The sequence below is a fragment of the Atractosteus spatula genome, chromosome 24 (assembly GCF_055471065.1).
Source record: "Atractosteus spatula isolate fAtrSpa1 chromosome 24, fAtrSpa1.hap1, whole genome shotgun sequence".
NCBI classification, from domain to species: Eukaryota; Metazoa; Chordata; class Actinopteri; order Semionotiformes; family Lepisosteidae; genus Atractosteus; species Atractosteus spatula.
Window position 1 is genome coordinate 14,260,004 of NC_142729.1, and position 23,795 is coordinate 14,283,798.

The 23,795-nt window shown below is 55.3% G+C and overlaps 1 protein-coding gene across 7 annotated transcripts in view; it reads right to left on the reverse strand.

The window, feature by feature from the left end:
- sipa1 (signal-induced proliferation-associated 1) overlaps positions 1–23,257 on the reverse strand; it is a 73,278-nt gene extending 50,021 nt beyond the window's left edge. For 6 of the 7 annotated variants that reach the window (XM_088904777.1, XM_088904778.1, XM_088904771.1 and 3 more), the window contains exons 1-2: positions 22,869–23,257; positions 518–578 (exon numbers count right to left, since the gene is read on the reverse strand). The gene's annotated coding sequence lies outside the window, so the exon portion shown is untranslated. The remainder of the gene's footprint in view (positions 1–517; positions 579–22,868) is intronic. The other variant, XM_088904772.1, reaches the window with a different exon arrangement.
- Positions 23,258–23,795: the final 538 nt, after the last annotated feature.

A 23,795-nucleotide genomic window follows, 5' to 3' on the forward strand; every position in this document is an offset into this window, starting at 1 on the left:
CGTACCCTGTGATTAGAGGAGGCGAGCGTCCCTCACTGACAGCTCCCCATGCCTGTGGTCCAGGATGTCGCATCTAATAAAGACATCTGATAAAATTATTAGATGTCTGGAAAAATCCGTGACAGCTTCCTCACAGATGGGAAACCCAGATGGACCATAATCCTGTTGTTCTTCTTCTAATCTGCGTCTCCGGCATTTGTGAAAGTGAATTCCCGACACACGTGCAGCCGGCACAATGCCCAGGGAGCAGAGCGTGACGGTAGTGCTCTCATTCCACTACAGCTGTGCTGAGAGCCCAGATACATCCTGGATGGGATGTCAGTCCATTGCAGGGCACGCACAGACACACTCCCACCAGGGCCAATTTTCCCAGAAGCCAATTGACCAATTGGATTGTGGGAGCACCCGGAGGAAACCCACCATGAACACAGGGAGAACATGCAAACTCCACACAGACAGCACCCCAGATCCAGAATTGGCCCCCAGGCTCCCAGCATTGCAGGGCAGCAATACTCACCACTACAGTCTGTGTTCAACCGGTCCTCTGAAAGTTTCTCAGCGCAGAGCCTCCCGCAGACCTGGAAGAGCAGACGGAACGTGGAGAATTAGGAAAAGTGCTCCATTCTCTTAGCCCTCCCCAAAAAGTGTCTCTGGTCACCCATTTTCAAGGCGCACCGCCATCCCAGTTTCTCAGACTGGTTATCAGATCTCGGGAACAAGAGACATTCATCGACGATATGGGAAAATTTCAAATTAAGCACAAAATCGACGTGAAGCGGCCCTTCCTGCTCACTAGTCCCCGTACTGACTAATGTACTGAGATGTGAAGCGACCCTTCCTGCTCACTAGTCCCCGTCATGACTAATGTACTGAGATGTGAAGCGGCCCTTCCTGCTCACTAGTCCCCGTACTGACTAACGTACTGAGATGTGAAGCGACCCTTCCTGCTCACTAGTCCCCGTACTGACTAATGTACTGAGATGTGAAGCGGCCCTTCCTGCTCACTAGTCCCCGTACTGACTAATGTACTGAGATGTACAAGTGAATAAGTACAGGTTGTGCAGCAGACATTTCACTGCAGAAATGTTCCAGTGTGATCTGCAGGCAGAGTTAACCAGTGAGTAGTATTTGTCAGTGAAACCGTCTGGAAGAGGAGAGCAGTATTTCTACTGGATTAGAAGAGCTGGATCCACAAGCCTGCTTGTTTACAGGGTCACAGGGCCGCTCCACCTCACCGGAAGTCCTGCTGCCTCGTTCTGAATCGCAGAAACACGGCGCTGAGCAGACCTGGAAATGTCCTTTGTTTTGTGATGTCAATTGGAGGTTTTCCATGTTACTGTGAACAGTTTACTTCTATTGTGATTTGAGATATACTCATCAGTGCTGATTCTTTCTAACCCCGAAATATGAAAAGAGTTGCAGTTCCTCTTTAAATATCTCCTGGCTGATGTCTCGGATTTCTTGTGTGCTGTTCATTCAGCGAAATAAAATGGTTTTGGATAGGGGTTATAAAGTTAGCAGGAACAGCTGTCTTAGCTATTCACACTGCAGGGATGAGAGACCCTATCTGTTCATAATAATTATAATAATTGCTTACACTTATATAGCGCTTTTCTGGGCACTCCACTCAGAGCTCTGTACAGGTCATGGGGATCCCCTCCACCCCCAGCAGTGTGTTCCCCCACCTGGATGAGGTGCCAGTCCGCTCCCCAGACCCCAGCTCTCAGTGGGGAGGAGAGCAGAGTGATGGAGCCAGTTCAGAGAGGGGGGTTATTAGGAGGCCATGATGGGTAAAGGCCAGGGGGCAAATTTGGCCAGGACACCGGGGTGACACCCCTACTCTTCTCGAGAAACGCCCTGGGATTTTTAATGACCACAGAGAGTCAGGACCTCGGTTTGACGTCTCATCCGAAGGACGGCGCCTGTTTACAGTCTAGTGTCCCCCGTCACTATACTGGGGCATCAGGACCCACACAGACCGCAGGGTGAGCGCCCCCTGCTGGCCCCACTAACACCCCTTCCAGCAGCAGCCTCAGCTTTCCCAGGAGTCTCCCCTCCAGGTACTGACCAGGCTCACCCATTGAAGCAGACAGAAAATGGATCGTTTGATATCTATGTAATCTACCGCACCTGAAAGGGCGTTCCTGATCAAATACACAAATAATTTGTTGCAGTGTTCAGAGCCACGCTGCTGCGCCCTAAAAATGAGCACTGCCTGCCAGCTGTGACGTCAAAGACAGTCCCGCCTCCTGCAGGGATGTGATTGGACCAAAGAGGTCGTTAATATTCATACCCATGATTCCCTTACAGCCACCAACGTCCTCCTGTCTGCCTGCAGTACGGCTCTGGCACTGACCCCAGTGGGACAGTGTTAGGCTTGTTCAGAGATATTTAAAAATGCTATATGCTCAGGATTAGACACAGATTAGCCAGGGAAGGCATCCAAAAGATTAAGCCGCGCGCCAGGATCGGAGCAGATTGTAAACGTTAATTACAGCCCATCCCCCCCCTCCCCTCACTGGTATATCCAGAGCCTCTTCCCAGTGTGAAGCTTAGTGACTTTAACACAGCAGGAGCTGGCAGCCCAGCCCGGTCTCAGAATGTCATGGGACACCCCGAACCTGGATCTGACAGGGCACGGGCAGGGGGATCGGGTGCTGCTGGCTGGCCCAGTGACAGTCCAGGGTGCTTGAAGGCTCTTCTGCCGGGTGCAGAGACCAGCTGCTGTGTTCTGTGGGTGCTTACTGCAGGGTAGCCCTGTTCTTCATCTGAGATTAATCTGAGATCTGCTGAGTCAGGCCTCCTCTCTCTGCCTCAGGCCTCACTGACACTGTGGGAGACACAGCCTCCTCTCTCTCCCTCAGGCCTCACTGACACTGTGGGACTGTGGGAGACACAGCCTCCTCTCTCTGCCTCAGACCCGACTGACACTGTGGGAGACGGAGCCTCCTCTCTCTGCCTCAGGCCTCACTGACGCTGTGGGAGACACAGCCTCCTCTCTCTGCCTCAGACCAGACTGACACTGTGGGAGACAGAGCCTCCTCTCTCTGCCTCAGGCCTCACTGACGCTGTGGGAGATGGCGCCTCCTCTCTCTGCCTCAGGCCTCACTGACGCTGTGGGAGACACAGCCTCCTCTCTCTGCCTCAGGCCTCACTGACGCTGTGGGAGATGGCGCCTCCTCTCTCTGCCTCAGGCCTCACTGACGCTGTGGGAGACACAGCCTCCTCTCTCTGCCTCAGGCCTCACTGACGCTGTGGGAGACACAGCCTCCTCTCTCTGCCTCAGGCCTCACTGACGCTGTGGGAGACGGAGCCTCCTCTCTCTGCCTCAGGCCTCACTGACGCTGTGGGAGACACAGCCTCCTCTCTCTGCCTCAGGCCTCACTGACGCTGTCGGAGACGGCGCCTCCTCTCTCTGCCTCAGACCAGACTGACACTGTGGGAGACACAGCCTCCTCTCTCTGCCTCAGACCAGACTGACGCTGTGGGAGACACAGCCTCCTCTCTCTGCCTCAGACCAGACTGACGCTGTGGGAGACACAGCCTCCTCTCTCTGCCTCAGGCCTCACTGACACTGTGGGAGACAGAGCCTCCTCTCTCTGCCTCAGGCCTCACTGACACTGTGGGAGACACAGCCTCCTCTCTCTGCCTCAGGCCTCACTGACGCTGTGGGAGATGGCGCCTCCTCTCTCTGCCTCAGGCCTCACTGACGCTGTGGGAGACACAGCCTCCTCTCTCTGCCTCAGGCCTCACTGACGCTGTGGGAGACACAGCCTCCTCTCTCTGCCTCAGGCCTCACTGACGCTGTGGGAGACACAGCCTCCTCTCTCTGCCTCAGGCCTCACTGACGCTGTGGGAGACACAGCCTCCTCTCTCTGCCTCAGGCCTCACTGACGCTGTGGGAGACGGAGCCTCCTCTCTCTGCCTCAGGCCTCACTGACGCTGTGGGAGACACAGCCTCCTCTCTCTGCCTCAGGCCTCACTGACGCTGTCGGAGACGGCGCCTCCTCTCTCTGCCTCAGACCAGACTGACACTGTGGGAGACACAGCCTCCTCTCTCTGCCTCAGACCAGACTGACGCTGTGGGAGACACAGCCTCCTCTCTCTGCCTCAGACCAGACTGACACTGTGGGAGACACAGCCTCCTCTCTCTGCCTCAGGCCTCACTGACACTATGGGAGACACAGCCTCCTCTCTCTGCCTCAGACCTCACTGACGCTGTGGGAGACGGCGCCTCCTCTCTCTGCCTCAGACCAGACTGACACTGTGGGAGACACAGCCTCCTCTCTCTGCCTGAGATCTTCAAATCAAGTTGGGGAGGGGGTGGGGCAGCCTGGAATGTCTTTACCCAAAGGGTGGCGGGAGAGTGGAACGAGCGGAGAGCCAAGTCGGCTTCTTTGAAAAAAAAACAGCTGGATGAGCTAGACTGTCAGGACTGACTCCTCTGGTCTGCGGACGCCCCCCCCCGTTCTCATGTTCCTCCCTGAGCCCCCCCTTCAGATCAACCCGCCTCGTCCGACCTGGCTGGGCGCTACACCGATTCCTCGGTCAGCCAGCACAGTCAAGCGCAGTGAACGGGCTGTGGCAAGCAGAGAGGGTATAGCGCACCAGCTAGGGCTGGCAGGCATGGGAAATTACCGTGAGCCAGTGAGCCAGGCGATCCTTCAGAGATCCTCCAGAGGACATGTCCCAAACAAAAAAAGAAGTTATCCCATTGGCTGGGGCATTCCCCGTCACCCGTCAGGAACGGCGATCTTGATCCCACAGGGAATCTCCAGAGCTCTGGCCCCGAGGAGAGTGGCGGAGAGCTCTTTTTGGGGGGGGGGGGGAGAAGGGGGATGTCCCGAGTTAAGACCCCCCCCCCCACCTCACTTTCCCTCCTCTCCCAGCTCCGCGCCTCACAGAAAACGTGCTGATCTCAGGGCGGGGCTGACGGCCGCCAGCGTCACCCAGCCCTTATCTCAGCTCCCTCACCCCTTGCGGTCACACGCATATCTGCTGCCCGCACACACGCAGACACACACAGACGCTCTGGGTTGGCCCGACAAATACCGAGTGTTTCTGAAACCCCAGGCGGACAGCCAGGACAGCGTTTAGGCTCTAGTTTAGAGATCACTGTATCGGCCCTATACAGTGTCTTGCATTAGGAATGTGTCTTTTCGCAGACCCCAGCTTGCTCTCCGGGAGACACACAGACAGGGAGAGAAGCTGGGGGGGTCAGAGCACATTTATACGGCGCCCCTGGAGCAGCTGGGGTTTTTAAGGGCCTCGCTCAGGGGCCCCAACGGAGTAGGATTCCTCTGCCGGCCGCGGGATTCGAACCGGCAACCCTCCCAGCCACAGGCGCAGATCCTCAGCCACAGAGCCCAGAGGGAGCGGCCTGAGCTTCCGAGAAACGCGGCTGACGGCCTCCAAGACCGCCGCCTGTCCTGTCCTGCAGCTGAGCCGGTGTTGTGCCTCTGCAGGGTGGCCATGTCTGTCTGGGACTGTGTAACAATAGACCGGTGGGTGTTTGCGTGTGTACGTGTGTGGGAGGGGTTGGGCCCCCCTGAGACCTGACTTCCTTTCGGCTTTTTTGTGCCATTTCTAACAGCCGGTACTCCACTCCCCCCCGACCCCCCCCCCGCCGACAATTCCCCAACCTGCACTGTTCTACGGCTGCTTCCTGTGCGGCAGGAAGTGATGTCATCACACCCATCCTGACCTCTGCCCCAGGAGGAAGCAAAACGTCATGTGCCCCCCGCCCATCACTACCAGGCGATGAATGCCGGTTATTCCTCTCTCTGTCAAGGCCAGACTTTTCTTCCTTCCTTCCTCTGCTTTCTCACTGTTCTCAGGCGGAAGGTTTGGGGGGGGGGGGGGCAGGACTGGGGGCCGTGTCGGTACGTCTCTCGCCCCCCCCCCCCCGAGAGCCACCAGGGCCTCAGTCACGTCCGTCTCACAGTCTCGTTAACTCAATTATTGCAGGAACCAACCGGATGACTGCTGAGCGTACTGCTCGTCAGCCCGTTCCTGAAGGGTGCTGGTCTGTATTCATTCCTCACTTCACAATAATAAAAAGCAAAACTTTTTTTTTTTTTATCTAGCGCCTTCAAAGGTGGCTTCGCCTAGGGCTTTAAAGAATGACAGCAACGGCGATAGGATGAGAACACACAGTTAAAGACGGTAGATGGGGGTTCTGGATACAGCAGGAGCAGAGGGGTGAAGAATGGAGCCAGTTCAGTACAGGCCTATTCGACAGAAGAGGGCTTGGAGTCTGGATGTGAAGGAGTTTAGAGAAGGTGGCTCTCTGATATCCTTGGGCAGAGAGTTCCAGAGCTCTGGGGCGCAGCAGGAGAAGACCCTGTCACCCCCAGAGTGTGGACGGGCTTGGGGGGGGGACAGACAGGAGAGCAGAATTCGAAGGGCGAAGCTTGCGCGGTGGGCGATAGTAACTCAAGACGGGTACTGAGGTGCCAGGCCATGCTTATAGGCGAGCATGACCCTTCCTGCTGTATATACTGGGCAACACTGCTGCAGTCTCACTCAGAAGTCCGATTGTACTGCAATTTTCCCCGTAAGTGTCGGGTTTAAGGGTGTTGCGCTTAACCAGGCAAACGCACTGCAATCAGTAGCCGAGCTAGAGGCAGACCCCTCCTCTTTACAGCTTAATCTGAACGCACACTCCTGGCTCTGAACAGGCAAACCCGGAGAGCTGAGACCATCCCAGTTCAATGCGTCACCTGCAAATATGGCTTATTTATGGATTAAAGCGGGGGGGGGGGGGGTGACATGATGTGGCCCCCTGGGGTGCTGTCTGTGTGGAGTTCGCATGTTCCCCCTGTGTCCGCATGGGTTTCCTCTGGGGGTGCCGGTGTGTTCCCATGGTGCAAAGACGTGCTGGTAGGTTTATTTGGCTTCTGGGGAAATTGGCCCTGGTGAGGGTGAGAGTGTGTGTCCTAGCGTCCTGTCCGGGGTGTACCCTGCCTTGCAGCCCTTGCTTTTCGGGGAAGTCCAAAAGGGGGAATCCAGGGGACCCATCCAAGACAAGACAGGGTTAAAATCCGGAACGGGATCCGGGACAGGGACTAAAACCATGACGATGAGCCCCAGACGCCGTGAGCTAGCCTGTGCCGTCTGGTCTCTTCTGGGCTTCGGGGCGTCCATCTCCCAATGCTGAGCCAGGAATAGCAGGAGCACCCGGGCTTAAATAAGGAGGGGCTGGACAGGAGGCAGGTGCACGCGATCAACTAAGATCCGAAAGGGTCCTCCTGGATCGTGACAGTCGTACCGGCCAGGCGCACAGCCCATTGGGGTGCTGTCTGTGTGGAGTCTGCATGTTCTCTCCAGGTTTGCATGGGCTTCCTCCCCACGGTCTAAAGAGATGCCGGGAGGTTCGCTGGCTTCTGGGAAAACTGGCCCTGCGGCGTCTTTGTGTCTGTGTGTGTGTGTGCCCTGCGACGGACTGGTGTCCTGCCCAGGGCGTACCCTGCCATGTACCCATCGCTTGCTGGGATAGGCTCCGACTATCAACCCGTATCAAACGTATCAAACACAGAAGGGAATGTGATTCAATTCCTGCCTACGTCGCGACTGACGTATCGTCATTTTTCTGTGAATTCAGCTGAATGGACTTAGGAAAAACAAAATCGTTTTCCAACAGCCACTGATCTCACACACACGCAAAACAGTCAGAACCCCTCGTCTCCACAACGACACGCCTGGCCCTCATCAGATGAGGAATCGGCAGTTTCCAAATACACGCCCTGCGAGTTTTATCCCTTCAGTCACACGAGAAGAAACACCACGAGCGATTGCAGTGCATATTTTTACATTTCCGCTGGGTTACATTTTCAGCTGCATTTCAACATTTGATTGACCACATCTGTGGGGTTTTTTTTTTTAAAAAAAGGGTGTCGCCGATCTAAAATACCCTCGCTGGATGCAGGTCGACGTGTTGTTTTTTTTTTGTATTTTCTCGCATCCGGGCGTGAGCAGGTCTGACATCCCCCTGCTTTCCTGTTCGCCGCTCGCCGGCCGTGCGCGCTCACGGCTGCGGGCGCGCCGCGGCAGGCGTGCGCGGCCCCGTGTTGTCCTCTCGGACCCGGTGCCGCGGACAGGAGGGAACGAGAGGCTGAGTGATACAGCACCGGGCAGGAACTCGTTTGCTCATCTGACCGGCTTGATGAGCGAGGCAGCCGGAAAGAGCGAAGAAAAAAAATTAAAAAGGAAGCACAGCTCAACCGCAGAGGAAGAAACACAAACAGAAAACTTCCTCCGCGCACACGCACGAACCCTCGCCAGGGGGAAAAAAAAGATTCGACTCGATTTGGACCCAGAACTCAGGGCATTTCAAACCGGGCACAAAGGGTGGTGGGAGGGGGGAACAAGCTGCCCAGCCCTGTGGTTGAAGCCCCTACCCTGGCACCTCTCAAGACCCAGCTGGATGAGATCCTCCAGTCAGAACAGGGCATACCACTCTACACAAAAGGTGGTGGGAGGGGGGAACAAGCTGCCCAGCCCTGTGGTTGAAGCCTCTACCCTGGCTGCTCTCAAGACACAGCTGGGTGAGACCCTCCAGTCAGGACAGGAGGCCCTTCTTTACACAGAGGGAGGTGGGGGTGGGGAACAAGCCCTGAGATCCATGGTCTCGGCCTGCTGTCACTCATTTTTACAGCGCCATAAATGAAACGATAACTTCCCCGCGATGAAAGACGACAGCAGGACGCTCTCCCGAGTCAATACGCGGTTCTAGGAGCGATCTCTCTCTCTCTCTCTCTCTGTGATCAATCGATCGGCCTGCGTCGCCAATATCAGCGATCGGTGAAGGGTGATTGAGCCGATCAGCCTCGCGGCCGGGCTAGACCGCAGCTCATTGATAACGCAGCACGAGGGTTCACACTCTGGGTCGCCCTGGCCCCGATCCCCCCCAGAATCGAAACTCTACCCCCCCCCCCCATCTCATGGGATAGCCCCAAGTGTTAAGATTCCACAAAAAAGCCGTTGGCGGTTGGCTCACCACGCACCCGCTACTCTTGGCGTAAAGACACGCGCTCCTCATGCGCACGGACCTTCCAGCCTGCTGGGTGCCCCCCCTCCTCCTCCTCCTCTCCCACCAGGGTGTCCTGATTTTCACGTCGGGAATCGCGTTCCCCCTTGGGCCAGCTCTGTGGGTCTGAATTTCTCGATTTGGGGGCGTCGCCTGGCTCCGAGAAGTGACCCCCCCCACCGATCGTGGGAGACTCCCGGTCCTTCTGCTCCGGGTCGCAGTCCTACAGGGGGGGGGTCCGGTCCAGCCGGCAGACTGACGTGCTCCGAAAACCGGAATGTCAGCTCTGGTTCGAAATCGACAGGTTCAACCCCTTACCAGTACCAGGGCCGGATTGGGGGGGTGCGTAGACCCCCCCCTGGGGGCACGCCGATTGAATGAGGTCGACTGACGTGACCCCCTTGAAACTGTTCTTCATGCCGAACCCCGTGATTGATGGGGCGAGCCGAGCGCCCCTCACTGCGATACCCCTAGGTTTCCTGCAGCCGGCAGAGGAATCCTACTCCGCTGGGGCCCCTGAGCGAGGCCCTTAACACCCCCAGCTGCTCCAGGGGCGCCGTATAAATGCCCGACCCTGCGCTCTGACCCCCAGCTTCTCTCTCCCTGTCTGTGTGTCTCCTGGAGAGCGAGCTGGGGTCTGTGAAAAGACACATTCCTACTGCAAGAAATTAGATATGGCCGATTAAGTGATCTGATCTTCTAGAACAGCCCCTCGAGAGCGTGTGATTATTGATCTGGAGCCCCTAGAGTCGATCGCAAGTCACTTCGATACCTTTAGTTTCTAGAACAGCCTCTAGAGAGCGCGGGATTATTGATCTGGAGCCCCTAGAGTCGATCGCAAGTCACTTCGATACCTCTAGTTTCTAGAACAGTCTCTAGAGAGCGTGTGATTATTGATCTGGAGCCCCTAGAGCCGATCGCAAGTCACTTCGGTACCTCTAGTTTCTAGAACAGCCTCGAGAGAGCGTGTGATTATTGATCTGGAGCCCCTAGAGCCGATCGCAAGTCACTTCGAGACCTCTAGTTTCTAGAACAGTCTCTAGAGAGCGTGTGATTATTGATCTGGAGCCCCTAGAGCCGATCGCAAGTCACTTCGGTGCCTCTAGTTTCTAGAACAGTCTCTAGAGAGCGTGTGATTATTGATCTGGAGCCCCTAGAGCCGATCGCAAGTCACTTCGGTACCTCTAGTTTCTAGAACAGCCTCGAGAGAGCGTGTGATTATTGATCTGGAGCCCCTAGAGCCGATCGCAAGTCACTTCGGTACCTCTAGTTTCTAGAACAGCCTCGAGAGAGCGTGTGATTATTGATCTGGAGCCCCTAGAGCCGATCGCAAGTCACTTCGAGACCTCTAGTTTCTAGAACAGTCTCTAGAGAGCGTGTGATTATTGATCTGGAGCCCCTAGAGCCGATCCCAAGTCACTTCGGTGCCTCTAGTTTCTAGAACAGTCTCTAGAGAGCGTGTGATTATTGATCTGGAGCCCCTAGAGCCGATCGCAAGTCACTTCGAGACCTCTAGTTTCTAGAACAGTCTCTAGAGAGCGTGTGATTATTGATCTGGAGCCCCTAGAGCCGATCGCAAGCGCACTGTTCCAGCTCGTGTCTCGTGAGTCGCTAGTGTGGCCCTCCCTCGTGGGGCCCCTCAACGTTTCCTAGGCCCCTAGGCTCTGTGCCTGCAGGGCCTGCTGGGAAATCAGGCACTGACCGGGGACACGCTCACACCCGGAGTCGACTGAGGGGGGGGGGAATCAGGGAATTCTCATTGTGTCCGCCTGTCCGCTCCTGGGACCGGCAGATCCGGGGAGAGCGTTTCCACGCCGCGCCTGTGTGTCGTGAAATCTCTCTTCACCCGGGACGGCGGTCTGATTGTTGGAAGCATGCATTATTGAGAAGGCGTTCGCAGCCTGTGGCACAGCTCGGCGAGCCATCTGGTGCTGTTGAATTATTCATGAGGAGGAGGGGGGGGGGGGGGAGGAAAGTGGAAGGCACTCATTACTTATTCATGAGGTGCTGTGATTGGGCTCAGGAGGGGGGGCGGGGCTTTTTAGCCAGGCTGGCCCCGCCCTCTCCCACGCCAGCTCTGGTCCACTGTAGGTTTTCGGGTTCACGGTTTTTGTAGGCTGGTGAATCAGTCCGGTAAAACCGATCTACTGACTGAGGCCATGGAGAACGGAGCTGGAATCCGAAATCCAGAGGCCCCTGTAACACTGGATGGGATCCATCTTCTTCCCTTTTCTTTTTGTATATAAGGAACCGAATCTTCAGATGGGGGTTTTTTCCGAAGAGGATGTGTTTGGCCGTTCTTCCTCACTGGGCTACGCGCGTGGTCGATGCTGGTCAAAGAATCTCGCACAGCCTCCTTCTCAAAAGGACGTGGAAGTGACCCCTTCACTGGGTTGTTAAGCCACCCAGCACCTCCTGTCTGCAGCAAATACTTCTCCCAAAGTGGGGGTCATGGCACCCTGTATCCTGTGTCCCCTGAGTTCTAAAATCCATCCTTTTCAAACCACTCCCCCCTATCCCAGCAAGCAACGGGCGCAAGGCAAGGTACACCCTGGATGGGACGCCAGTCCATCGCAGGGCACAATTACCCCCCCCAAGCATGTCTTTGCACTGTGGGAGGAAACCCACATAAACCTGGGGAGAACATGCAAACTCCACCCAGACAGCACCCCAAGTCTGGAATTGAACCCGGGGCCCCCAGCGCTGCAGGACAGCAATGTAACCCACGGTGTCATGCCCCTGAGCTTCATTTCGGCTCGGTTGCCTCTCGTCCGGGCAGTTCTGAGCCCCGTCCTGTACGCTGACTTCCTGGGAACCTTTCAAATCCTATTCCCCCTCGGTGCAGAACTACAGAGATTCAACCCTCATGCCCCCTTGACAAAGAGCAATACCGTAGCACCACCGGCACTGCGATGCCCTGGACGCACACACAGATCGAACTTCAAAGCCCCCAGCGCGCGTCGGGCTGCATCTCACGACAAGGCTAGATCACAGACCGGACGGAGACTCACAGCTGTAGCAGGCCATCTCCGTGCCTCAGAGCCCTCCCTGTGGAGTCGAGGAGAGAGCCTGGATAAAGGGGGTTCACTTGGCAGTGCTTGACTGTCTAAACCTGGCGGGGACTGGGTCTGTGCACGTGCAGCGAAAGAGAACTCACTTTGTGGAGCAGATTTTGGTAGCATTGTCTGCGGTTGCAACACTAAGGTTACATTTCCTCTCTGCAGTCCTGTGATCTGCACAGCAGGGCCTGAGAACACCTCTCTCTCTCTCTCTCGTTCTCTCGCTGCCTGATTAACCCTCTCCTCTCACAGTCGGCGTCTCTGTACTTTTCCTCAATCGGTGCTGTTTCTGTATCCGTTCCTCTCTGTGCCACAGCACAGACACGCTGATGCTTGAAGAGGAGTTAGTCCTGACACACTGACACAGAGAGAGAGGCTATCACAGACACAGACACAGAGGGGTTAACCTCTCTCTCTGTGTCAGTGTGTCAGGACTAACTCCTCTTCAAGCATCAGCGTGTCTGTGTTAACCCCTCTGTGTCTGTGTCAGGACTTACTCTTCTTTTAACACCAGGGTGTCTCTCCCTGAACTCAGTCTCTTTAGTCTGAAGGGAGCGTCCCACACTGACAGGCTGAACGCTCTGAGTCTCTTTAGTCTGAAGGGAGCGTCCCACACTGACAGGCTGAACGCTCTGAGTCTCTTTAGTCTGAAGGGAGCATTCCACACTGACAGGCTGAAGGCACTGAGTCTCTTTAGTCTGAAGGGAGCGTCCCACACTGACAGGCTGAAGGCTCTGAGTCTCTTTAGTCTGAAGGGAGCGTCCCAGACTGACAGGCTGGAGGAACTGAGTCTCTTTAGTCTGAAAGGAGCGTCCCACACTGACAGGCTGCAGGCACAAAGTCTCTTTAGTCTGAAGGGAGCGTCCCACACTGACAGGCTGGAGGAACTGAGTCTCTTTAGTCTAAAGGGCGCATCCCACACGGACAGGCTGAAGGAACTGAGTCTTTTCATCTTTGAACAGAGGATCCTTGAACGCAGTGGAGTACAGAGCGAGACACAAACCAGAGGACACAAGTCGAAGCCGTGTGGTAATGCGCCCTTTAGACCAAGGGGGGCGGGAGTGTGGAACAGTTGCCCGCCGGACTCCTTCCTATAACTGACTCTGGTTTGATCGGCGTACACCACAGCGTCTACAGAGCACAGCCCGTGTCACTTCCTGTCTCCCCGGCTCACATCTAACAAGAGCCCGACTTCAGCCTGCCCAGAAATCCTCCTGTTCTGTTCCTCTCTCGTTGCGAAACGCATCCTCCAATCGCCGGCGTTTGTCAAGGGCGCGCGGCCCAAACCGAGCTACTTCCTCCCTGGCCCTGCGGCCTTAAAAATACCCCTCCGCCTTCCTGTGAGCCCCTTCCTGTGTGGGGAGGCCATTTTGCCCCCCCCCCCCTACTGGCTCGGAGATCTGCTCGTGAACTCCAGCGCCTTTTGTGATCCTGCCCACTGTGCGAGGCGAGGAGCACGTGTCGCCTCATCCTCAGGGAGCGCCTGGGACCCTGCAGCCGGCGTTGTCGGAGCGAGAGAGGAGCCTATGGACGATCGTGGCACCTGTGCACCACCGGACGCGCCTCGCAGGCCCAGCAGCGTTTGTAGGTGAGACGCGTCACAGCATCAGCCCAGCCAGATGTCCGCGGACAGTGTGAGGCCTCTTAGTCTCTCACTTTAACCCGCCTCCCCCTGCCCCCCTGCCGAGGCTGTCGGAATCGACACATGAGCCGGGTCTGCTGTTGCCTTCCGAGGGCCGGTGGAGGGGGAGGAGGGGGGGGGGTCAATAGTCTTGCCTCCCCCGGGGGTCGCTGGCGTTGGTTTGGCCGACCCAGAGACGCACCAAGGTGAAGGGCCTGGTTTGCTACATCTTTACAGTGCTCGGGGTCACAGTGAGAAACGCAACATCCCCTTAATAACTCGTGTTACGGGTCACCGTTACTGTGCCACACAGGCAGAAGGGACGACTCACTCAGGGCTCCCAGCAGACACAGCTGACAGTCCCCATGACTCAGAGATTCCCAGCTTAATGACACAAAACCTCTTTTTTTTTATTCCTTATTTTTCTTCAGTGCTACGGTACGCGCTAAGACTGGCCTTTGTTACACACAGTCCCTTATGTAGTGCACAGGACTGCTCTTTCCCCCTTAACATCCATCCGTTTTCCGGCCACTTTATCCAGCAAAGGGACGCAGGGGTGCCGGAGTCGATCCCAGCAAGCAACGGGCACGAGGCAGGGTACACCCTGGACAGGACGCCAGTCCATCACAGGGCACACACAGACACACACACTCACACCAGGGCCAGGTCAACTACCAGTGTGTCTTTGGACTGTGGGAGCAAACCCATGCCAGCACGAGGAGAACATGCAAACTCCACACAGACAGCACCCCAGGGACTGAACCCAGGGCCCAAGCGATGCAAGGCAGCAATACTAACCACGGCTCCACCGTCTCATTTGACAAAGCTATTAAGTGCAGTAGCCTTAGACTCAAGGAACACTTAAGGGGATATTTAAGGAGAAATTTCACTTAAGGGGGTGGGGGTATTGTCATTCAATCATTCTGAAGGAAGCAGGTTTCCCTGTGTTTGCACTGGGCCATTCAGACGAAAACAAAGACGACTTTCAATAATGGTGACAGTAAGTCTATACAGTATACACTGCCCAAACAGCAGAGTTAGATGACATGAGAGTACTGGCGCTGGTACTGGCCCAGTCTGCGCTTAGCCCCATGGGTCCTGAGCACTGTACAGTAGTAGCCAAACACGGGGAAAGTGAGAAGTGAGAAGACGCATGGGATCAAGTGCCTCTGAAGCATCCCGGAAGGCAAAAGCAGACCCGGCTAATGCGTTGATCCAGACAGCCTCGGTTGACAAATGATGAGTCTAGCGTCTCAGAAGGACTGCCGGATGGGGCTGGAAATTAATCAGCCCTAATTCCCTGAGCGCCATTAAGATTAGCCTCTTAATTAGCAATTTAGCAATATGTCAGAGGCGATGATGAGATCCGAAAAGAGGTAAACAGAGCACACAGCTGGCTGGCAGGTACTCATCTGTCATCTAGGGTGAGGTGGGGCCTGCAGTCCCAGCCACAGGTCTGAAAAACTGCCCCAGAGTCTCGGGTTCGAGCGTGTGCCCGTGAAAGGAACTGAGAGAGTTCGGAGGTGAAGGAATGAATTATTGATCCATTGTCAGCCCCGCGCAGTGGGATGAATTTGAATGAAATTCAGTGCGTGGAACACAGAGGAAGCGCTAGAAAGCAGTCAGGAGAGCAGCTCACAGACCGGAGCTGCTGTGACCTGAGAGCAGCCGAGCTCCCAGCACATGGCTGGGCCGCCGGTGCCACGCTCCTGCCACTCTTTGTGCACAGCCACGAGCTTCGGGGAGCCCCCGTGCCGACGGAATGGCGAAAGACAAGCTGGAGTGGGGGCCCAAGAGGAAACGATACGAGACGTGTCGTTACACAAAGGGGGGCGGGAGGGTGGAACAAGGGGCCCAGCCACGTCGCTGACTTTTTTCAAGAAGAGATGGGAGAGATCAATTAACTAGCAAATGCAAAAGGACTAGAGGGCCTCTTGTTTTGGCACTGTTCTCCTGTTCTAACGCAACTCTTCTCCAGGACTACAGCAGGTATTTGATTAAAGAGCCCTCAAGGACCAGGAACTATGGTTGAGCTGTCAGGTTGGCGATATTAGGCCTACCTAGGTCCAAATCGTTTTGGTTTTGGCAGGGGAGTACTAGGACTCCTGCTTTCAGGTGCGCAGGCAGAAACAGAACTCTCTCTCGCAGGTTTCAAAAGCCTGCTGCTCTCCACAGAGAAGTTCCCAGTTTCACAATGAAATCTCCCCTCTCTCTCTCTCTGCGGCAGCGTGTGCTTGTGAGGCTGTGTGTAGGGGTGTGTATGTCTGGGTGTGTGTGTTGTGTGTTATTCTTGTTTGTGTGTGTGCTTGTGTGCGCCCATTGTGATGCGTTGTTGGTGTGTGTTTGTGTGTGCAGGTTGTGGTGTTTTGGTGTGTGTGTGGGCATGTCGTTTTGTGTTGTTTGTGTGCGTTTGTGTGTGCAAGTCGTGATACGCTGTTTGTGTGTGTGCGCGTGTTGTTTGCGTGTGTGCGCGCGTGTGTGCATATTGTTATGTGTGTTTGTGTGTTTGTGTGTGCATGTTGTTATGTGTTGTTTGTGCGTGCAGGTTGTGTTGTTTTTATGTGTGTGCGTGTGTTGTTTATGCGTGTCTTTGTGTGTGCATATTGTTATGTGTTGTGTGTGTTTGTGTGTGCATGTTGTTATGCGTTGTGTGTGTGTGTGCATGTTGTTAGGTGTTGTTTGTGAGTGCATTTCATGTGTTGTTTGTGTGTTTCTGTGTGTGCATTTGATTGTGTTTGCGTATGCCTGTATGTGTTTATGTGCTGTAAATGTGTGTGTTTGATGCTTCTGTGTTGTACCTGTGCGTGTTTGTGTGTTCATGCCTGTGTGTATCTGCAGCTGCGCCTGCTACAGGAGCTACTGCTGCTAATACAGGCTGTGTGTATGCCTGTGTGTTGTTCGACCTGGGAGGGTTGGATTGGTTATAAAGTGGACTTTGACAACAAGAGAGGACGGATTGTAATTATCTTGCTGACGAGCTCGAGCCTCCTGGAGTCTTCCTCCAGTAAACTGCTCGGTGTTTTCTCACGCGGTTCAGTCCCAGCTGCTGTGTCCCTCACCACACAGCCTGCTTCCGAGACCGCCCTCCACCCTGCAATCTCGGGGCTCAGCCGCAGGCCCTGCGAACTGTCCCTGCCTCTCGATTGTACAACACGCATCATTGCTCCACCCGAGAGTGGTTTCACCAGGGCGGTCGGGAGCCCTTCGGCTCTGGGCTTTTTGGCGGACCAGTTCGAGAGACCCTCCTGATCGGGTTCGACCAGTCCCACCCACTAGGATCAGACCTGAACTTGGGGCCGACCTGCTCTTTATGGTTGAGAGGGATCCCACTGCGTTGAGATCACGCCGCCTGACTCGCTGCCTGATGTGCTGCCTGACCCTCTGCCTGACCCTCTGCTTGATGTGCATCCTATCTTGCTGCCTGATGTGCTGCCTATCTCGCTGCCTGATGTGCTGCCTATCTCGCTGCCTGATGTGCTGCCTATCTCTCTACCTGATGTGTTGATTATCTCGCTGCCTGATGTGCTGTCTATCTTGCTACCTGATGTGCTGTGTGACTCGCTACCTGATGTGCTGCCTATCTCTCTACCTGATGTGCTGCCTATCTCTCTACCTGATGTGCTGCGAGACTCGCTACCTGATGTGTTGCCTATCTCGCTGCCTAATGTGCTGCCTATCTCGCTGCCTGATGTGCTGCCTATCTCGCTGCCTGATGTGCTGCCTATCTCTCTACCTGATGTGCTGCCTGACTCGCTACCTGATGTGCTGCCTATCTCTCTACCTGATGTGTTGATTATCTCGCTGCCTGATGTGCTGCCTATCTCTCTACCTGATGTGTTGATTATCTCGCTGCCTGATGTGCTGCCTATCTCTCTACCTGATGTGCTGCCTGACTCGCTACCTGATGTGCTGCCTATCTCGCTACCTGATGTGCTGCGAGACTCGCTACCTGATGTGCTGCCTATCTCTCTACCTGATGTGCTGCCTATCTCGCTGCCTGATGTGCTGCCTATCTCTCTACCTGATGTGCTGCCTGACTCGCTACCTGATGTGCTGCCTATCTCTCTACCTGATGTGCTGTCTATCTCGCTACCTGATGTGCTGCCTATCTCTCTACCTGATGTGTTGATTATCTCGCTGCCTGATGTGCTGCCTATCTCTCTACCTGATGTGTTGATTATCTCGCTGCCTGATGTGCTGCCTATCTCTCTACCTGATGTGCTGCCTGACTCGCTACCTGATGTGCTGCCTATCTCGCTACCTGATGTGCTGCGAGACTCGCTACCTGATGTGCTGCCTATCTCTCTACCTGATGTGCTGCCTATCTCTCTACCTGATGTGCTGCCTGACTCGCTACCTGATGTGCTGCCTGACTCACTACTGATGTGCTGCATATCTCTCTACCTGATGTGCTGCCTATCTCTCTACCTGATGTGCTGCCTATCTCGCTGCCTGATGCGCTGCCTATCTCGCTGCCTGATGTGTTGATTATCTTACTGCCTGATGTGCTGCCTATCTCTCTACCTGATGTGCTGCCTGACTCGCTGCCTGATGTGCTGCCTGACGAGCCACTAACAGGCGTTAGAGTTGTGGGGAATAGTGCCATGAAGCGAACCGATATTCTGATGCGCTCGCTGAATTCTGCACTGCTCTGCTGCCTGACAGGCCGCCTGACTCGCTGCCTGAGGAGGCGCCAACCTGCTGAGCAACTGACAGGCGTCCCACTGGGCGGATGTGGAGGGGGAGGTGGCCACGTCGCTATGGAAACAAGGAGACTGAACGGGGTCAGAGAGCAGCCAGCCCCTTGACGAGCAATGACAAGGAGTGATCTGCTGCTGTGCTCTTCTGGAAAACGCAGGGACGAGTCGGCACAGGAGACACGTGCGCGAATACTTCACTGCTGATACTCTGTTGTAGTTATTTACTAGTGCTGAAGGAAGTGTACAGCAAGCCTGTTTAGATGGGCTGTTCATCATACATGGGGCTCTGTGAGAGCTTGTTCCTCCTTCTGAAGTGATACATTGCTACTGTGAATACTCCCACTACTGGTATTTCTACAAAGATTGTTGCTACAACAGCTATTACTGCTGCTAATACAGCTACTACTGCACCTAATACAGCTACTACTGCTGTTAATACAGCAACTACTGCAGATAATACAGCTACTACTGCTGTTAATACAGCTACTACTGCACCTAATACAGCAACTACTGCTGTTAATACAGCTACTACTGCAGCTAATACAACAACTACTGCAGTTTATACAACTACTACTGCTGTTAATACAACTACTGCTGTTAATACAGCTACTACTGCAGATAATACAGCTACTACTGCAGCTAATACAGCTACTACTGCTGTTAATACAGCTACTACTGCAGCTAATACAGCTACTACTGCAGATAATACAGCTACTACTGCTGTTAATACAGCTACTACTGCTGTTAATACTGCTACTACTGCTGTTAATACAGCTACTACTGCTGTTAATACAGCTACTACTGCAGCTAATACAGCTACTACTGCTGTTAATACTGCTACTACTGCTGTTAATACAGCTACTACTGCTGTTAATACAGCTACTACTGCAGCTAATACAGCTACTACTGCAATTAATACAACTACTACTGCTGTTAATACAGCTACTACTGCTGTTAATACAGCTACTACTGCTGTTAATACTGCTACTACTGCACCTAATACAGCTACTACTGCTGTTAATACTGCTACCACTGCAGCTAATACAGCTACTACTGCTGTTAATACTGCTACCACTGCAGCTAATACAGCTACTACTGCTGTTAATACTGCTACTACTGCAGCTAATACAGCTACTACTGCACCTAATACAGCTACTACTGCAGCTAACACGACAACTTCTGCAGCTAATACAGCTACTACTGCTGTTAATACAGCTACTACTGCTGCTAATACAGCTAGTACTGCACCTAATACAGCTACTACTGCAGCTAATACAGCTACTACTGCTGTTAATACAGCTACTACTGCAGCTAATACAGCTACTACTGCTGTTAATACAGCTACTACTGCTGTTAATACAGCAACTACTGCTGTTAATACAGCTACTACTGCAGCTAATACAGCTACTACTGCTGTTAATACAACTACTACTGCTGTTAATACAACTACTACTGCTGTTAATACAGCTACTACTGCTGTTAATACAGCTACTACTGCAGCTAACACGACAACTTCTGCAGCTAATACTGCTACTACTGCTGTTAATACTGCTACTACTGCTGTTAATACAGCTACTACTGCACCTAATACAGCTACTACTGCAGCTAATACAGCTACTACTGCAGATAATACAGCTACTACTGCTGTTAATACAGCTACTACTGCACCTAATACAGCTACTACTGCTGTTAATACTGCTACTACCGCAGCTAATACAGCTGCTGCTACTCTTAAAGTAAGAAGTGCTGGGTTTCAGACTGGTGACTTAATATTCGACTGCTTTCAATCACAGAACGTCAGTTTGCTTCGGGGACGTGCAGAAAATTCGATTTGAAACCCCAGGGCTCCATCCATCCAGTTTCTAACCACGTCATCTGATTCAGGGTCGTGGGAGAGCCGGAGTCTCTCCCAGCAAGCAACGGGCGCGAGGCAGGGTACACCCTGGACGGGACGCCAGTCCGTCACAGGACAGACACACACACACACACACTCACACGCCAGGGTCCGTTTCGCCAGAAGCCCGTTAACCCTGGACTGCAGGAGGAAACCCACACGAACGCGGGGAGAACATGCAAACTCCACCCAGACAGCACCCCAGCTCCGGAATGGAACCCGGAGGCCCCCCAGCGCTGCAAAGCTGATCTGCCGCCCAGCAGGTGAATCGTTTCCCTAGTTGTACCTCCCTGTATTTCACGGGAGAGCACTGAGGGGGGCTCTCCTCTCTCACGTCCTGCAGCAGCTCCGGAGGCCTGAGCCTAGCCAACCCCTCCGCTGGGCTGGTATTTAATTGCAGTTGGCACCCTAGGACAGCAGACCAGCGGCTACTCCGCGCCTCTCAGGCGAGGTGATCTCATAATGACACAGCGCTCGAGACACAGCCATTTCAGACGATGTGTCATCGGGGGGCCCTGTCTGTATGAGACAGAGAGCTGCCCCCACACGAACCGGGCGCTGGTGTGTGGCCGACACAACCAAGCGCGCCCAGGGCCGGATTTTGGGGTGCATAGACCCCCGGGCACTTTACTCTGAAATTTGCACAAAGAGAGGGGGAGACGCCAATGGAATGACGTCGATCGATGCGATGCGCTTGAAATTAGTCTTAATGGCCGAACCCCCTGATTGATGGGGCGAGCCGAGCGCCCCTCACTGCGAGAGTTTCCCGCAGCTGGCAGAGGAATCCTACTCCGCTGGGGCCCCCGAGCGAGGCCCTTAACACCCCCAGCTGCTCCAGGGGCGCCGTATAAATGGCCGACCCTGCGCTCGGACCCCCAGCTTCTCTCTCCCTGTCTGTGTGTCTCCTGGAGAGCAAGCTGGGGTCTGCGAAAAGACACATCCCTAATGCGAGACATTGGATATGGCCGATAAAGTGATCTGATCTGATCTGATCTTCTAGAACAGTCGCTAGACAGCGTCGGATTATTGATCTGGAGCCCCTAGAGCCGATCGCAAGCACGCGGTTCCAGCTCGTGTCCTGTGAGTCGCCGGTGTGTCCCTCCTTCGTGGGGGCCCCTCAATGTTTCCTGGGCCCCTAGGCTCTGTGCCTGCAGGGCCCCGTGGGAAATCGGGCACTGAGTGGGCTGTCGTGCAGGCCACCTTCCTGGATTTTACCACGGCGGGGGTATCTGTGTTTTTTAAAAGCCCTGCTTCGTGCTTCAGAGAACACGCACCAGTACAGCAAAGACCAGAGCACAAGAGAGCTGTTGCATCAAGGTATACACACACACACACAGACGCTCGCTGAACACACGGCCGCGTAGATCTGTACTGCACAGGAGAGAGGGGCAGAGAGCTGGGGGGGGGGGGGGGGGCATGGGATCTCCGGTCCCCCCTCGCACACAGGAAGGAACGCGCGCAGCTCACGGGGATGACAAGGGATGCGCCGCGCGGACGTCCCGCGGAGAGCTCTGCAGAGACGGGGGAGAGGGCAGGCCGGACCGCCCAGGCCCCCCTGCTGGCGGTCGACCAGCTGCCTGAGATAACGAAATCTCTTCCCCCCCCCCCCCACCACCACCCCGAGACCCCCAGTCTACAGAAGCCGCCCCTGTTGAAAGAGACAGGCTGGGGCTTCAGACACACACGCACAGACGCAGATCCAAGCGAGACTCAGAACCCTAGATCCTTTGCTATATAAAAGACAACCTCCCCCCCCCCCCCCACCTCCAGTGTCGCTGTAATGGCCTCCCCTCCAGCCCGACGCTGCCACTGCTGTCGCAAAACCGGGTCTACCTCTTTCACCCCACCTCTCTCCCTGAGGCGTCTGTACCACAGCGCCCCTCCCTGCCCCGAAACCTGCCCTGCACCCCGGATAACAGGCGGGGGGGGGGGGGGGAGGATCTGCTCTGGGAACCGGCACGAGGAAGATGTGTGAGGCAGAGGTCGCCTGAGTCGAGCCCCCCCCAATCCCTGCCGCCACCGCCTTTTTGTTGGGGGGGGGGGGATGTGAGGCAGAGCGCCTTACCTCTCGCCGTCCGCCGTGTCTGCCTGCGCGCGGTGTGTGTGTGTGTGTCTCTCCTAGCCCTCCTCCCTCCTCGTCTCTCCTCCATCCTCCGGAGCGTCGCGGCGCGGGGCCCGTCAATGTCGCGCATGCTGCTCAAAACAGCCGCCGCGCGCCCAGAGAAAAGAGAAACGGCCCGTGCCCCCCCCCCCCCTCCCCAGCAGGGCAGCATTTCCTCTTTTGTCAAAGCATTTCCCCTAGTGTGAGTGTGTGTGTGTGTACGCGCTGTGACATCCTTCTAGGCTCCTTTGTTGCTCGTGCCCAGCAGGAGCCACAACAATCCGTAAAAAACCAAATATCCCCGGATCGATTCCCGGTCTTTTTTCCCCGAGTGTGGGAGAAATTAAAAGCCACCCCCCCCCCCCCTCCCCCAGACCTCTACCAGCCCCCACCACCATCAACACAACCCCCCCCCCCACCCCAGCAACACACACACACACACGAATGGCAAATCTGTGCGCTCACCCATGGGCGCAGAATCTGGGCCGATCCGGGCTCACCTTCTCTCGCGGCGCGGTGTCATCCCCTCCGTCTCTGTCCCTCGCTGCCCCTCACATTTCCCGTGTGTCCACTCCTCGCTCCCTTCCTCCCTTCCTCCTTTCCTCCTTTCCTCCTTTCCTCCGGCCCTCTCTTCCCTCTCTCCTCTGGACAGATCCTTCTGGGTCAGCGTGCGGAGGTTGGAGGGGGGGGGGGAACGAGGGGGGGTTTGCAGCTCGGTCCTTGTCTCCCGGCTGCTGTCAGGACCAGCAGGTCTCTCTCTCTCTCCTTCAGCTTCTATTCCAATCACATCACAACTGAAGCCCCCCTCCCCAGCCTGCACAACACAGCCCTCTTCCTCCCTCCTCTTCTCTCTCTCTCTCCGAGCCCCTACTGATCTCAGAAAAGCAGAGACAGCAGCAGCCAGGATGTCTCTCTCTCTCTCTCTCTCCTCCCCCACCTCTACCTCCCCTCCCCTCTCTCTCTCTCTAAGCTCTTCCCCTGGAAATCGATGTGCAGATGATTCGCTCGGTTAGATTAAGGACCTGTGCAGCTGGCTGTTCGCTCCTGCCCCGGGCCAGGGGGGCTGTCCACCTGGGGCGGCTGGGTGTGCCGACGTACCTGCGGGCTCCGGACCGGGTCGCCGGGCCAGATCCCCAGCAGGTGCATATACCAGCAGCCCTGCGCTGGAGACTCAGCAGGTGGGAGCCTGGTCAGTACCTGGAGGGGGAGACTCCTGGGAAAGCTGAGGCTGCTGCTGGAAGAGGTGTTAGTGGGGCCAGCAGGGGGCGCTCACCCTGCGGGCTGTGTGGGTCCTGATGCCCCAGTATAGTGACGGGGGACACTAGACTGTAAACAGGCGCCGTCCTTCGGATGAGACGTCAAACCGAGGTCCTGACTCTCGGTGGTCATTAA